The sequence below is a fragment of the Gadus chalcogrammus genome, chromosome 15 (genome assembly GCF_026213295.1).
Source record: "Gadus chalcogrammus isolate NIFS_2021 chromosome 15, NIFS_Gcha_1.0, whole genome shotgun sequence".
Taxonomy (NCBI): Eukaryota; Metazoa; Chordata; class Actinopteri; order Gadiformes; family Gadidae; genus Gadus; species Gadus chalcogrammus.
Window position 1 is genome coordinate 27,987,407 of NC_079426.1, and position 13,656 is coordinate 28,001,062.

A 13,656-nucleotide genomic window follows, 5' to 3' on the forward strand; every position below is an offset into this window, starting at 1 on the left:
CGCCAGAGAGTTACTGCCGTACCTTCAATGGGTTTCAATAGGCACACAAAATATTCCAAATCAGTAAAAAAAAAACAATGATTAAACAAATGTATAATTTGAAATAGTTCATGTAGTAAGATCATTTATTTATGGAGAAAGTCTAAATGATATATTACAATTAATTGCAATCTACTAATTTCTGTCTGGCCTGTGTCTGTCCGTCCATCTGTTTGTAGGCAGCCTGTCTTCCGACCTGCATGCCTGTCCGTCTAATTAGAAAATAATATGCATTAGACAAAATAGATATGCATACACAGATTTGAAATATCATGTTCTGTAAACTATCAGGAAGTGCAGGTGTTGTAAACTCCCTGTTAGTTTGTTATATCGCATCGCACATAGATATATACTGTCTGTTGTTATTTCTATTCAGGCATTTGGGACAGCCTAGCGCCGTAGGGTCCTAGACTTTTACGAGGTGCACAGGACTACTCGTTCGTTGCGCCTCTATTGCATCACCCGCAACGACAGAGAATGCACTCGTGAAGAGTGAGTTAATACTGAACAACGTATATTTATGCAGGATAAATGTTATATGCAGTCCGCAATTCGGTTCCATATAGTGGCTGTGACTTGTGTGTTTGAGCTGGTGTATGCTATTGTGTTAGTTGATTCACTCATTAATCGGGCAGCTAGTGTATAAGCCTGCACCTCGTGTATACATTGCATATGTGTACGTCACTCTGTCGCGCCGTTGTCGGCTGTTATAGCATTTATGGCGTTACGTGTCAAAAATGGCAGCAAAGGCAGACAGAGAGTCATGGATGTGTTTCGAGTATTTATCCTCCACTTCAGGATCAAGACATGTTATTATCACAAAGTTACACCATTTTCCCCCTCTTCCCTAAACACAATGTCCATCGCGACCACGGAGCGTCGGAGAGCGTCCAAACGATAGGGCCTCACGAGGGAGGAAGTGAAGAGAGTCCAAACGATACAAAAACCAAGGCGTCCACGAGAACGGAGGGAGTGAAGAGACGTCCGCGTCACGAGGGAGGAAGTGAAGAGTGTTGCCATCCAAAAATACGACGTCCACGAAAGCTCAGGGAGTGAAGTGACGTCCAAACGAAAGCGCATCCACGGGCGCAGATAGAGTCAAGCCCCCTCTGTCCGTAATTCTCTGCGGTATATACTGCGTGTAATCAGGAATGGGCCAATCACCAATCACTATCGCTAACCACGCATGCTGATCTGATGATTGACAAAAACAAATTAGATTTCCTTGACCACAAATAAAATACAGAATCATGTCAAAACAAAACAAAACAATTCAGAAACAAAGTATAAATGTAGGTTCATTACAATGGGATATTGCTAGTACTGAAGTCTGGTGTTTTAGTATGTAAATCTTGTAATAATTATTTTTCTATTTTCTTATTCTGTCTTACAGAAAACCATTCGCACATTTATTCATTCATTCCTTCATTCATCTGATTATTCTTTGAAGCCATCGTTGATGTCATTCGCCTATTCAAGATATATAAACAACAAAAACTGTTCCCTGTGTATGCGTCTACCGGAGTTGCTGTCCTGGATAAAGTTGTCCCAGCGCACACACGTACATTCTCCACACAGCCAAATCAACCCCAGACTGCAACAGCGCAGTACCCTGCACACCAGTTACCCACTGCAGCTGCTCTCCAGCCAGTGGGCCAGCACCCAGTAGGCACGCCTCAGCAGTTTACCTATCAACCACCCACATGGGCAGTGGCGCCTTTACCATTCACACCTGCTGTCCCCCCGCAGACAGCGTATCAGCCTCCGCCAGTCATCCCTGCACAGCCAGTGTATCAACTGCCGCCGTACCAGCTGAGCCATCATCCACAACCGGTGTAACAGCCCCAGCCTGCTCCAACAACTCAGCCGGCCTATCGGCTGGTGCCTCCAGCACCTGGACCAGCACCGTATCAGCCAGTACAAACTCTGCCGGTCCAGTATGCCCTTCAGCCCCAGTATACACCAACACAGATGCCATTCGCTCTCCAGCCTCCCAGGCAGCCAGTCCCAGTACCAAAACTGCCTAACTTGGTCAATGACAATGAGAGAGACTTTACTGACCTGAAGATGGCGCTGGACCACCTACTCAGTCCCCACACTGAACTCTCCGAGCATTTCAAGTACCGTGTACTTATGGAGCACCTGGTTCTGGATGAAGCCAGGTTGATAGCATAGTCCTGCAGGCACTATGCGCAGCCCTACACATGCAGGCCTTACAGCGGCAATATGGACAGCCACATCAACTCGCGCAAAGCGAGATTGCCGCGATCCTGAACTCTCCTGACCTCAAAGCAGGAGATTCCAAAGCCTTCCAGAGCTTCGCCCTTAGCGTCGACCTGCTAGTGGGAATGCTTACATTGCAGGAAGGGCCCAACGGGATGGAAGTGATGTCGACCGGCCATGTCGATCGGCTCCTGAGTAAGCTTCCTAAGCAATCGAGGGACGGCTTCGTGGAGCATCTACAGGCTCAAGGTCGCCTCAATACAAACAGCCTAAACCCGTACAACCTTCGAGACCTCTCTGACTGGCTCAGGTTAAAGGCCGAAGCTCAAAGACTGTCCGCAAGAATGGCACAGCGCAATCGGATTGAAGGGCCACAGGTCCCAAAAAGAGACAAGCAAGTTACTGTTCCCAGGCTTCGCAACCTCTCAGTTTATCATGGCTCCGACAAGCCTAAATCTGACAGCCGTCAGCCATCAGACACATTTCGGTCGAAGGCCAAGCAGCAGAAGTTCAAGAGGATATGTCTCTTCTGTAAGAGTGCCGATCACTACCTATCACAGTGTCCAGACATCGTCCGGCGCTCACCGGAAGAGGTCGAGAAGTGGATAGCAGACGGCAAGCGTTGTCGTAAGTGTGGTCGCACCAACCACGAGCAAGACGCCTGCACCCTGAAGAAAGCGTGCAGTGAATGTCAGGAGGTTCACCTCAGAGTTCTCCATACCATCACCAAGCCACGTCCCCGCGTCTACCTCATCACACCGAAGGATCGCGCCTCACTCGCAAACTCCAAGCAAGGATGAAAGGTGTACCTCAAGGTGGTACCAATCATTATAAGCCACGGGAGCAAGTCGCTGCACACCTACGCGATCCTTGACGATGGGGCCGAACGCACAATAATACTGCCAGCTGCCGTTCGTCACCTGGAACTCAAAGGTGAAGCCGAATCTCTCGCTCTGCGGACGATCCGCCAAGATGTGGCTCGCCTCACTGGTGCGTCGGTCAACTTCCATGTGGCCTCCCTGGCACAGCCTTCAGAACAGCACCTGGTTAAGGGTGGCTTCACAGCGGGTCGGCTAGCCCTGTCAGTTATCACCACTTGCTATCACCACTTGAGGGGCCTCCGATGCAGAACTTCAGTAAGGTGCATCCGCTACTGCTAATCGGTGCAGATTGCACCCACCTGATCACAACCAAAAAGCCTGTCAGGTTCGGCCCCAGAGGTGGACCCGTAGCCGTTCACGCAGCGCTCGGCTGGGTGCTCCAGGGTCCAGATGGTCTCGGGTCTCAAGCTGCTTCATGCTACTTCACATCTCTCACATCTACATGTCGAACGTCTCTGGCAGCTCGACGTGCCCCCGTTTCGAAGCGAGAAGCTAGCAGTACGGTCCCGTCTGGACCAAGAGGCCGTGAGCATTCTGGAAGCACACACTGAGAGGGTGAAGGTCATTGACACATTCCGGTACACCACACCTCTGCTCCGGGCCAAGAATGCGCCACTGCTGACAGCCGCTGCTGAAGCAGTTATGCCAATGCTCCGCAGCACAGAGCGATGACTGGTAAAAGACCCAGCTAAGGCTAAAATCTACGAAGCACAGATCCAAAAGCTCATCGATGGAGGGGGTGTTACCAAGCTCAGCAAAGAAGAGATGGATAAGTACAGCAAGCCATGGTTTATTCCCCATCACCTCGTCCATCACAATGGCAAGGATCGCCTAGTCTTTGATTGCTCCTTCACTTACTGCGGCCTCTCCCTTACTAAGCAACTCCTCCCGGGTCCAACCCTCGGACAATCGCTCATCGGGGTCCTCCTGCGATTCCGGCAGTATGCTGTCGCCATCAGTGGAGATATCCGGGCAATGTTCCATCAGGTTCGTCTCCTACCGGAGGACCGGCCATTGCTGAGGTTCGTCTGGAGAAACCTGCGAAGAGAAGACCAACCTAACATCTACCAATGGCAGGTTTTGCCGTTCGGTACAACAAGCAGCCCATGCTGCGCAAAGTTTGCGCTGCAGAAGCATGTCAAAGACCACACGGAGGGAAGCGTTCTACGTGGACAACTGTCTCCAGAGCCTTTCAACACCCAAGTCTGCCAAGCTCCTCGTGGACAAGATGGGCAGTGTCTAGCCTCAGGAGGATTCTAGATCCAGCAGTGGGCAAGTAACTTCCCATCTGTTGTCTCCCATCTGCCTTCCACTGCCAGATCAGAGAGCACAGAGCAATGGCTAGCTGAGAAGAGCACCGACCCTCAGGAGCCGGCTCTGGGCCTACGGTGGCATTGTCCGACTGATCAACTTGGCTACAAGCCCAAGCAGATTGAGAGCGAGATTTCCACCATGAGCCACATATACAAGGTGCTGGTCAGACAATACGATCCTCTGGGAGTCATCATTCCCTACACAACGCGGGCCAAGGTCCTCGTCCAGAAACTGTGGGCGAAGAAGAGGAGCTGGGACGACCCAAACCTTCCTCCAGACATCCTCGAGGCCTGGTCCAGTCGGGAGAGGGAACTCCCCGTGCTGGCAAATATCTCCCTACCGTGAACCTACGCACCACAGGACATCGCCACTGAAGCCACAGACTATACAATGCATGTCTTCTGTGACGCCTCCGAACAGGCATACGGTTCGGTAATTTACCTCACAACGAAGAGTGATGACACCGTCCATGTCTCATTCGTTATGGCAAGGTCTAGGGCGGTCCCAAAGCGTATATCCCTGTGTATGCGTCTACTCTCCGACCGGAGTTGCCGTCCTGGATAAAGTGGTCCCAGCGCACACACGTACATTCTCCACAACCTGGTCTCACAGGAATCTGTGAAATGACTACGGACGCTTAACTCGAAATCCTTGGCCACATCACGGAAACACGCTGATTTCCGTGATGTGGCCACGGAATTCGCTCCAATGCAAGTTAATGACACTGACACTGATATTCCGTGGCTCACACACGGATTCCCGTTTCAACGAGCGAGTCGACCTGGTCGACTCGTTGTGCTCGGTTGCACCTTTTTTGTCTTCCACAGAACGGAATGTCAAACCATTCATTTTGAGAGAGAGAGAGAGAGAGAGAGAGAGAGCTTCAGAAGGGGTATGCGCAGAAAGTACAGTGCACCCTATGTATGCTATGTGTCAAAACCACGAATGCAACAAAGGGTCAATGCTTTGTATTATGGAATATGGATACTACAAATTTGGCAGCAGATAGTGTGGTACACACTCTGTTATGTATCATGCTCACAAAAATATTCGATTGAACAGTGTCCCAGAGCACGGTTGTCTGAATTATTTTGTGCCACACAGAACCAGACCTGCAAACTCCTCAGAGGAAAAAAGGTGACAGTGTCACGGGGGATTTTTTTTTTATGTAATATGCAAATGACGATAGTCTAAGCGTGACTTAACAAAACTCAGCATACTTTATCAAAAATCAATGTCAAAACATCCTTGAGGCTTATCATTTTATTTATTTTTACAACTGTCACAATTTTTTTTTTTTGTCTCTTAGCCTGGGGGGTATACCACGAACCTCGCTGAACATACTCAGGCTTTCTTGGAAAAACCTGGCTCGACAGAGCCGCAACTCGCAATGGTACCACGACGCTCACTTTAGATTCAATTAGTTGAACCAGGTTTTCCGCTTGAGGTTCAATGCGCGTTCACATAAAAGGGGCGTTTATCGCGTCATTTGACTCACCCTTACACAAAATGGATCGAGCGAGAGTGGTGTATTTCACCCAAGGCGAGCAGTGAATTATTATGAACTCCTACGAGGAATTCAAAGTTAAAATCCCAGCCAAGGGGAAGACAGTTGCCCATAATATGGCTAGGGTGGCGTGCTGGCAAAAAATAGCCGACCGTATAATTTCGTAAGTGAAATGATTCTGCATATTGTCAAAAAAATATCATGTATTATCATGTGTTTTACCCCCATATGTGGTGCCAGCACGCTCCTACGAACATGCGGCCAAGTCAAAAATAAATATAAAAATATTATTCAATGTGGTAAGTTGTAAGCATCCATTTGAATAATTTAAGGTGAATCTAGCCTATGATTTGCAATGGCCTAGACTCCAACCTTTAATCTCATGTTGATTACCTGTAGCAAATAAAAAGAAAACCCAAATTAATACCGCTCCACCGCCCTTCACCACTTCGGAGGAGCTGGCTCTCGCCAATATCGAAGGTCGGCCGATGATGGTGGAAGGGGGGATGTCCTCTGACCCCACTGCCTCGACATCCAAGGCGTTTGTAATGAGTATTCATGTATTGGCAAAGGACATAAATAATTGTCTTGCTAATCAAATGTGAAATGATTGAGGGTAAAATAATTGCGTCATTTTTAGTTGAAGGTAACATTATTTTGGAGGAGCCGCCGACAATCAATCTCCAATCAGAGGTATATAACTATCAAAGCAAAGCATCACGTATTCTTCTAAATGTTTAATTTTTGCAAAGAATGTCTAGGTTTCCCTGATTCTTGCAGGAGACTGTCGCCCTGTGACTCCAGGGCGACTATGGAGGTGATTTTTTTTAACAATTCTCACAGCTATAATATGAATTTGTAGAATAAAAAATGCCTAGGCCTACATAGCGGTTATGTAAGGGATAATGGAAAACACAGCACTTGACTATAGGTTAATGCAAGTTGAACGTGCGGGGCCACCTTCGAACTTGAAACACAGACACACTGCGCAACAGTAAGTGCACGGCTTCTTTGTGTACCATTGCCTACAGACGGTCCAACAAGGACGATCAAATAACGAATACCCTCTGATGAGAATCTGTATCTCTCATAAAGAATATCGTCAGACAATGCCGAGGGATCGGTTCTGTCCCGAAAAACCCTGTCTCCGGAGAGACGCCTGTACGATAAGTGCGCCGTGGTCCACGGAAACACCCAAAAATGGTGACGCCATTGTCGGAGGAGGAAAATAGGAAAAAAAAACTAGGAAAATACGCACGCCCATTTAAGTAGCCGATCTCCGGCTAGACTAAGCTGAAAACCAGGTTTGGTTGCGAGCATAAGTCCCCATGGTGATACAGCGACGATTAAAGAGATCGACTTTCGTGGTACAGCTAACCCTGGCTTTCAGCTCAACATACCTCGCTAACCCTCTAATCGAGCTTCGTAGTACAGGCCCCTGGACGAGTGTTTTGCAAGCTCTAAGGTGGTACTCATGGTAAAAGTTTGAGAACCACTGTTCTAGAAGACTACGCTGTCAGCTAGAGATGCGGCATGAGAGAAGGTGAACAGCTTGTGATACGCATCGCCGAGAAGAATCTAGTTTCAAAGTCCCTGTAAATAGCATGCAGCCAACGAGGTATGTTTTTTGTTGTTTCCCTGTATTTTGTTTTGCTTGTTTGGCTCTTTGTGTGCCGTGTAATTTATGATTTTATGTAAAGCTAATGCCGTGATTTCTGTTGTACTGTGTGTGTGTTCATCTATTGTTTTCACAGGGAAGTTGGAGTAAAAGGCTGCAATAAAACCCGTCAAAGGAAACCACTGGTGTTTGCCGACTGCTTTCAGAGGGATTTATAGTGAAAACTCGGACTGTTCATCGACGCGAGTGGCAGTTCAAGAAGGAGCGCAAGATCAAAGGAGCGGCTTGTTCAAGTTTTGCTGGCCCGTTAAGGCACACGGAGCCGCGATCAACGGACAGATAAGTGACAAGCACGCACTGTTCACATGCGCAAAGAGGAAAGAAGAGATACGCAGTTCATAAAGAGCTAAATCTTCAATGCAAAGGCAAAAAAGATCTTTGACACTAAGTTAAGAGTGATCTCAGAAAAATGAAGGCTTTTGTATAGGATTTGGTTGTTTACTGAATAAGAGCTGTGTTAAGTGAATGTTTTTTCTTATGCTGTATGGAAGCATTTAAGTGCCAAAGTTAAAGGGCAATTACAGTTCTCATTGAACTTTTGTATTTCAACTTAGAGTGTGTTGTAGAGGTTTACATATTGTTTGCATTTAAGGGTGAACTCCAAAGTTATTTGATTTATTGCAAGATATTCACAACTAAAGTGATGTTTACATTCACGCTCTATTTTCAAAAGTGAGTCAAATTAAATAAGTGATTAAAAAAATTACAGACCCAAGTGAGTCAACAGTTCATAGCTTAGACTACCAAGATAAACCTGAAGTATGCCTTCCTGAAGCCCAGCATGATGAAGCGCCAAAGCTAAGACAAAGTTCAAGAATAAGAACTCTCACAGAGAAAGGCAAAGAAATGCAAGAAGAAAAATGTAAAGGGCTTCAACAAAAATGTAACTAAATTTATGATAAATGGAAAACACAAGCAAAATTAGCCAAGAAGTCATTGTCGCAATTAAAGGAGTGTCTATCTGAAGAGCTGCACAAGGACATCATTGGTGAGATCGCAGGTCTTTCTGCAGATGTCCGGCTAATTTATGATGAGCTGCGCAATGTCTCAACTCCGGATCAAGACACGCGCAGAAAAGTGGATCTGTGTGTAGTGATCTCCAACTTTATTGTAAACAAAGCCTCAAGCCGACTCGATGGAGAAGCCAAGGAAGCAGAAGAAGTCAAATGGCCAGAAGCAGGCTCTCTCTTTGGCACAAGCTCCTCTAAGTCAGGTTCTTTCACCACTGAGTTAAAAGTTCCCTCAATCAACTCCTCCAGGTCCTCTATAAAACGCCAAGAAGCTGCCGCAGAGGCTGCTGCAAGCCGAGCTGTTCTGAAAGTGTTAGAAGAACAAGAAAAGGAACAGCGGGAAATACAGCGTCTAGAAGCAGAAGTTAAAAGGAAGATATCTGATGAAGAGGCAGCAATTGTTAAGCGCAGCTTAGACCAAGAGGCAGAGGAAGTTAAAATCAAAGCTCAGCTAGAACAGGAGCATGGGGCTCTTCTAAGAGCTCTGGAAGAAAAGAGGAGAAAAGTGCAGAAGTTGGAGGCAGTCAAGAATCTCAATGAATCTTGGAGGCAGTCAAGAATCTCAATGAGAGAGTAGGCCTACACGGCGTATTTCAGCAGACACCTCCGAATCATCAGGTGATGAATTCAGCGAACCTGACCCGGATTCGTCGGATGAGTGGTTGCCGTCAACCGGGAACAGCAGAGCCTCATCCCCTGACGCGTCTCCAGGAAGACGTGAGGGAGGTAAGAGTTAACTTTTCCCCTTCTCTCCTCCTTCAGTCCGTCACATGAACGCAATTTAGTCCCAGTAGTTCGTTACTGTAGCTAATATGTGTTGCCAGTAGCCTACTGATGCAATGTTGCAATTTACAGATCGTGCGTCCAGCAGAGCTCGCACTCCCACTCCCCCTCCACCTCCCACTGCTCCCAATCCTGTTGGCAAAGCGAAGAAAGGTAAAAAAAATGCATTCTTCACATCACACCGCAGCAATAAAAACATATTTTTTTATTGTAGGCTAATTGTGTATTTTTCTATAATTTACAGGTCGTGCATCCAGCAGAGCTCCGACTCCTATTGGCAAAGCAAAGAAGAAAGGTAAAAAGAAGTATTCTTCACATCACACCGCAGCAATAAAAATATATGTTTTATGGTAATTTTATATATTTCTATCATTTACAGGTCGTGCATCAAGCAGAGGTTGCGGGGATGACTGGCATCAAGCTGGCTGGCAACCAAACAATTTCCCCTTCACTGCAACCCCTGGACCCTGGAGGGCTACTGCGGAGCTGGATAGCGACCTGCCAGCTGACTTCCTGATGCTCTTCCTGACGGACGAGCTGCTCCAAAATATTGTGGTTCAGACCAACCTATACGCAAGTCAATATTTTGAAGCACACCCTGACAATCTGCCATATAGCAGAGGACATGCATGGAAACCAGTGTCAGTCCCAGAATTGAAAACTTTCTTTGGACTCACTTTTTTTCTCACTGGTTACATCAAAAAGCCTAGCCTTGAAATGTACTGGAGTGTTGATGAGGTAGATGCCACGCCCCATTTCGGCAAGACTATGTCAAGGAACAGATTTCAGATAATATGGAGGTTCCTTCATTTCAACAATAATGCATCACAGGATGCATCTGACAAAATGTACAAAGTTCGCCCAGTGTTGGATTACATTGTGGAAAAGTTCAAGGAGATGTATCAACCAGGCCAAAACATTTGCATTGATGAGGGTATGATGCAGTGGCGGGGGCGCCTGTCTTTCAGGGTGTATAACCCACAAAAGCCTGTGAAGTATGGAATCAAATCCTACATACTGTGTGACTCTGCCACAGGGTACTGCTTCAATATCGCCAGAGATAGTGTTCTCTCTCCTTGATCGTCTACCAGGTCATGGTTATACATTGTTCATGGATAACTTCTACAATTCTGTAGCACTGTGTGAACGTTTACTGGGAGTTCAAACCAACGTCTGTGGAACACTGAGGAAACATAGGGGGGAACCTCAGATCATCAGCGAGATGACAAAGACTGACTTGAGGGTGGGGGAAAAAGTTGTGCGGCACAATGAGAGGGTGATGGTAGAAACATGGCAGGACAAACGGTTGGTGAGGATGGTGACTACCTGCCACCAAGATAGCATGCAGTGGGTTGAAATGTGGAGGAGGGGAAACAGAGACAAGGTTGCTCAGCTCAAGCCAGAGTGTGTTGTTGCGTACAATGCATCCATGAATGGGGTAGACAAGTTGGACCAAAATATTGCATACTATCCATTCATCCGAAGATCGCTGAACTGGTCAAAGAAGTTTGTAGCCTATCTCTTCCAATTATGCATGTTTAACGCCCATGTCCTCTACCGAGCCAGAAACCCAGGGGAGTGTAAAACCCTCTTGGAGTTCATTTGCAGGGTAGTGAAGTCCGGGACAGTAAAGCGACATGTGGGGGGGTGTGAGGAGGAGGAGGTGGAGGAGGAGGAAGTGGCAGGTGTGGGGGCTGAGGGGTCTGTGGACTTGGAGGAAGGCCGACGTACTCCGAGAGCACCATATAACACTGACCCAGAGAGCAGGCTAGACGGAGGGCTAAGCAGACACAAACTCAGACACCTGATGCCCACCAGCAAGAAGGGGAGACCAGCAAGGAGCTGTAGGGTCTGTGCTCGCAGGGGTCTGCGCAGCGAGACAAAAATGTGGTGTCAGTCCTGTCGTGTCCCCTTGCACGCAGGGGAGTGTTTTACAGCTTACCACACTAAGCTGAACTATTTTGTGTAGGGGTGGACACACACACACACACACACACACACACACACACACACACACACACACACACACACACACACACACACACACACACACACACACACACACACACACACAGGATTCGATATAGCTGCGACAACATACAGAAATACATACCTGGAAAGAATTGTACAACTGACATTTTGTATATATTGTATATATATTGGTTATATATTTGCAAATAAATTATTATTGTCCTGTCAAAATACCTGTCTCAATGTTGTTTTTGCTGTTTTATGGAGGGAAACCACTTTTCAGGTGTTGAAGGTCACTAAGTGTCACTAAAGCAAAAAGCTTGTTTTCTCAATTTTTGGTCAAAAACAGGTGTTTTTGGTGAAACCAACGTATGTTCTACTGCCGATTACTAAAGAACGGAAAAAGGTAGAAACAAACGGTTTGTTCCTGATGAAAGAAGAGAGTCTACTCTGTCTTTTGGTGGTTTCAGTGTTTTACATAGTCATAGAACTCACTGTTCCGTGGGTCTTTGGAAATCAGTCAAAATGCTGTAAAACGCTTGGCAGTATGGGGCTCTCTGCACTGAAAATGGCTGGCAGCCAATGAGTTAAAAAGATTCTGTAATTTAATTAGTATTTTCTAGTGCTGTCAGTTAAATGCATTATTAACGGCGTTAACGCAAACCAATTTTAACGGCGTTAATTTTTTTATCGCGCGAATAACACAATATCTTTTACTTTTTTTTTTATTATTCTTTGGCTCAAAACAAAGAAGCAGTAGCCTGACTGCTATGTTCAAGGCAGTATGTTTGTATGTTCATCGTTTAATTGCACTATAGGCTGAGTCCTAGTTAACCTTTGCACCTTGTAATTTATTTTTGTATCGTCCTGTTTTGATCAGTATATGCCAATTTTGTTATCAATAAAAAAACATTTGCACAAGGCAAGCCGATGCAGTTCTCCATGTTGATAAGAGCATTAAAATAAGAAAAATTAATGGGACAAAGAAATCAAGGGATATTAGCATAGAAAGAAATGTGCAATTGTGAGTTAACTATGACATTAATGTGATTAATCGCGATTAAATATTTTAATCGCTTCACAGCACTATCAATAACATACTAAATGTGATGCTGACGGAGGTAGGTTGAAAGTATTTACAGTATATCCCTGAATACAAATTGTTGATATTTTTTTAATGAAGTGGTTTATTATTTAAAATGACTTACAATAAAACAGTTTTTCAGTCATTTTTTAAAACAAGTTATCAATGAATCTACTAATGTTTCATCTGTGCTTGTAGGACTACATACTGTTGCGTGGTATATACGTTTTTACACTTCATATGCAAAAAATCTTAACAAATAACAAACAAATTTACGGCAATATTTGCATCCGTTCATGTCATCTGCATTCAACTTGCCAGAAAACATAGGCTTCCATTAGCGCTATATACAATGTTATACAACGGGGGACCTAAATCCAGCGATCTGATTGGTTCCCAACTGTTGTATAATGAGCGTATACATAACTGCTATGACGCCCTATCATTTTGTGAAAGTTAGCATATCACTCCGCGCCTGGAAGTAGAAACAGTTACAAAGTAAAACATATGTTGGATGATGGAGAGCGTGTAAATGTTGTTACTCCGGGAGTGAGCAAGGCGATGGAGAGACTAACGAAAGCTTAGGCACACGGCGAGTGAACTGCTCCATAAGATAAATTGCCGGAGAACCGCTCTATCGGAGCCTTCTCTCGTAGGGACGCTAAAGTGTGTTGCATAGCGACCGTCGATGCATAGCGGCAGCCAGGAGGGACTACTTTTTTGTATTCTTTAATTAAAAGGCTATTTTGACTTTCTTGGTTTCTTTTTAAATGTAGTGTGTCTATGACTTTCGTTTCGCCATAATAATAATTAATAATAATAATAATAATAATAATTAATAATAATAATTCATTATATTTATATAGCGCTTTTCAATGACCCAAAGACGCTTACAGAACGGGGGGCCCTAACTCACCACACCAGTGTGTAGCACCCACTTGGGTGATGCACGGCAGCCAATCTGCGCCAGAACGCTCACCACACACCAGCTTGAGGTGGAGAGTGAGGGAATTGATGAGTCAGCCAATTGTACAGGAGGATTATTAGGGGGCCAGATTGAATGAGCCTGGTTGGGCCAGGACACCGGGGAAACCCCTACTCTTTGCAATAAGTGTCCTGGGATCTTTTATGACCACAGTGAGTCAGGACCTCGGTTTTATATCTCC